We start from the raw sequence: 4,168 nt of genomic DNA, 5'->3' as shown, positions 1-4,168 counted from the left end.
AGATAGTATGTGTGTGACTGAATGACGAAGGTTTGTCCCCTGATGTCTGTATTGAAATGTTAAATGTTCGCTGGTCATTTCCCCGTTCCTGTGTGTGAGAGATTAGAGAACTGAGTGTAATAATTGTATATAAAGTGATTGAGGTGTACATCATTTTTACTCTAATGTTTTACACTATTGATGATAATCTTTGCACTTTTGATTTCATAGGCCTGCTGGTTCTTTGTCTGTTTGGGATGAAATGGCACCCTATTCCCTATGTAGCGCACTACTTTCAACAAAGCCCCATGTGTTCTGGTCAAAAGTAGTGCATTATATATGGAATAGGATGCCAATTTGTCAGTTGGTCCCAGAGTTTAGGATTTTATTTTCTCGCTCTGCTGGCCTGGAGGACCCAGACATACTAGGCCGCCATGGCTCACATGTCTTTGTCTCAATAACCGTCAATGGCTTCCATTCCTCGTAACCTTTACTTCTAGGATAAGCTATACAGGACCTGACCAGGGAAAACTCCAGGCCTTAGTTATAGACCTGGAGGTTTTCCCAGTCAGGTCACTGGTCAAGAAAAGAGAGTCTCTTTATTACTTCACTGTTTAAACAGCATGATTTACAGAGTCTGGACAACTGTGTGCATCCATATAAAGAATTCCACTGTTCTGTCCCATATTGATGATGTCATATTGACAATGGTATGAACACCGACCCATTTGTTCAAGGAATGACCAAGTCATGGAGTGTTAGGCACAACATGAATACGTTTTTTATTTTTTGTTGTTGATTAAAACATATTTGATTTATAATGCCAATGCATGAAAGCTACCCTAAAATCACATCTGTAGCTAATTACCAGCTTTAATAAACTGTCATGATGATTATTTGTGTTATTTTAAGAATGTCCTCATTGAATATAAATGAAACAATAGATTACATTCAATGTTGTCTGGTATTTGTCTTAAATTGTCATTACATAATGTTTACTATTGACATAAATGGAAACAAATCACAGACACAGCAGAGCCAGGATAAATGTCATAAAGCTTTATGTAAGCTATAGAATATACATCTATAGAAGTCAATGCTATAGTTACAGGCTATAACAGTAGAATGGCAACAGTGTACACTGTATATGAATGCATTCAATGTGACTAAGCTTGGGACTCTCGAACAGCATTGTTTCAGATTTTCATTGTGTACTGCACCTATCTTTTACTGCTTTCCCCAATGTTTTCCACACTTCAGCAGCTTTTTGAATAAAACTATCTATAAAGCCATTTCTTCCTTCAGCTCTCTCTCTGCCTCCCTTTCATATTTTTCCCTCAACTCCTTTATTTCTTTATCTTTAGCCTCTTTTTCCAGTTTCAGTTTCTCCAGTTCCTCCTCCCTGAGTCTCTGCTCTTCCTTCTCTCTCAGGATCCTCTTCTTCTCCTCTTCAATAGCTTTCTCCTGAGCCTCTTGTGAATCTGTCTTCAGTTCCTTCTGTCTGCGTTTCTGCTCTTCGTTCTCTCTCAGGATCCTCTCATTCTTCTCTTTAAGCTCTTTTCCCCGAGCCTCTTGGATCATTTTTTCTTTCTTCAGTTTCTCCTCCTGTCTGCATATCTTCTCTTCATTCTCTCTCAGGATCCTGTTCTTCTCCTCTTCAATCGCTCTCTCAGCCTGCTGGAACATCTCAGTGGTGTAGTGGCTTCCTCCATTCATCTCCACCATATTGTTTATCTTCTCAAGCAGCTCAGTGACCTGGGAGCGATTCTTATCTTTCTTGTTGAAGACATGATATCCCCCATTGCATTGGGAAATAACACTATCCAGATCTGGATTTTCAAGCAGGAACTGTTCAATTGTTACATCATCATCATCATCATCATCATCATCACATGAAGAAAGTCTCCATGTGTGAAGAGAACCATGGCGTATTTGGATGCTTCATCACCAAATAATGTCTGAATCATCTCCACAGTTCTCTGTTCCTCTTCAGTGAATCTTCCCAGCTGGATCACAACCAGGAACACATGGGGACCAGGTGCAGAGAGAGAGATGCATTCAGCAATCTTTTTCAGTGACTCTTCATTGGACAATGAAGTATCAAACAAACCTGGGGTGTCAATAACAGCTACACTTTGCTCACCCACCTTCCCTCTTCTCTTGTGACAGTTTTTTGTCTGAGAAATAGAGGAGATTTTTGATGGGAAAGCTTTTTCCCTAGAATGATGTTTCCTGCAACACTTTTCCCAGCTCCTGTCTTCCCGACCAGAACAATGCAGAACTCCCCATTTTGTGTATGCAGTTGGATTACTGTTGGATAACAAGAACACTTGTTAACTTTTTTAAGAGGTCTAGACTTCATGTACTGCTTGTTAGCACATTTTGAGTAATGGCAAAAACAATTTGTTTCACACTTCTTCTTAACACAAAGCAGTACTTCATGGTCTGCACAAAACAATCTGTGAGCATTGCCTCTACAGATGCAGGATCTTAATTTTAGCCTGTTTGCTACAGCAGGAAAATAATCCTGCAGCAATAGGAAATGTGAATTATTATATGGATTAGGGAAAATCAAGTCTGAACTTTCAAAGTGGACATTAGAAACTTTAGAGTACTTAAAACGCAAATCCACTATAATTTAGCATTTGCTGCTGTGCAGGAAAACCTTCAGCAACAAAATATTTATCAAATTAAGATCCTACATCTGTATGTGCTAAACTGTTTTTATGCCATTATCATTTTTGCTAAATTGACTCCCATCAAATACCAAGCAATCTCTTGGTTTTAATATATAAACAAAGGCCACCGTACAAACATAAATGTATAATCCATGTGTTCCTTTTTTAGAGTCATTACAGCAAGTGAGAAAGAGAAGGAAAGATAGAGAAGGTAGTGCTCTAAAACAGTCATATACAATAAGCGCATACAAGAATAAAAACAAAATGAATTACTCCACTGACTTGTACATTTTAATGTAACTAATAATGTTAACATTTTGTGTCAACTTGACAAAAAAATAAAAGCAGTGGAGTAATATAAAATAATGCTCCCCACTGCTATGCATCATATTTCTAGAGCACATGAAGTTCAAAGGAAAAAGCACCAAAAAAAGGAATCAATACCATTGACTTGAGTTCCCATCTTTATAACCTAAAGGCTACTCACCAGACAGAGAAACTTTGCTGTTCATGTTTGCAGTGAAGATCTGTCAGTCTCAAGCACTGTGTGAGAGTAGTAGCAGAAGTAGTTTCTATGCTTCTATAAGGATACTAAAGAGATACAGTGTGAGAGTGGGTCTGCCCACTTGTTTTATACAGGATCTGTCAGGTGCCCACCCCCTGACACACCCACAGGCTTTCTCTTAGCTTTCATACATTTACTGAAATCCTTTCCCACTAGTTATGGCTGTAATACAATACAAATGTTTTGACTGGTCTAATATTGAACTATTCAGTCAAGTCAAATCGTAATGAACTAGTAATCGGCAATATATTTGGACTACTATGTGTTGACTACTAATTGAGGCCGAATATATTCAACATGTTTGAACATTTTCGGGATGCCGTATGTGCCCGTAGAGTGCCCGGGAGCCTATGGGAGCCGTCATCCGCAAATCGGTTATGTGCTTACACTTTACGAGACTGTGGCATTATGTTTTACTCTGGGTTTGATCTAAAGATTTGGGAAAATGCTCCTGGAGCTGATCAGGAGCCTGTAGATCGTCCTAAAAACATGTAGTGTCTACCCGGCTTTATTTTCACATATTGTTGCTCAACAGGTCACACCTCAAGTGACCTCATTTGCATTAGCCTATAGGTTGGGTATTGAAGCCCCACATTGTAAATAATAATAGTTCTAATGACAATACTAATAACAACACCTTTATATGTAAAGCAATTTTCATATACATCAAAATGCAAAGCACAAAGCAAAAAATAACAACATGGAAGATTAGTAGGCTTAACTACAGTGGGCAAAAAAGTATTTAGTCAGCCACCAATTGTGCAAGTTCTCCCACTTAAAAAGATGAGAGAGGCCTGTAATTTTCATCATAGGTACACTTCAACTATGACAGACAAAATGAGAAAAAAAATCCAGAAAATCACATTATAGGATTTTTGATTAATTTATTTGCAAATTATGGTGGAAAATAAGTATTTGGTCACCTACAAACAAACAAGATTTCTGG

The 4,168-nt window shown here is 38.1% G+C and overlaps 1 pseudogene; it reads right to left on the bottom strand.

The window, feature by feature from the left end:
* Nucleotides 1-1,023: 1,023 nt before the first annotated feature.
* On the bottom strand, nucleotides 1,024-3,253 carry LOC121844476 (annotated as a pseudogene).
* Between the last annotated feature and the right edge of the window lie 915 nt (nucleotides 3,254-4,168).

The sequence above is a fragment of the Oncorhynchus tshawytscha genome, unplaced genomic scaffold, assembly GCF_018296145.1.
Source record: "Oncorhynchus tshawytscha isolate Ot180627B unplaced genomic scaffold, Otsh_v2.0 Un_contig_2792_pilon_pilon, whole genome shotgun sequence".
Lineage (NCBI taxonomy): Eukaryota > Metazoa > Chordata > Actinopteri > Salmoniformes > Salmonidae > Oncorhynchus > Oncorhynchus tshawytscha.
This window is presented reverse-complemented; position numbering and strand designations above follow the sequence as displayed.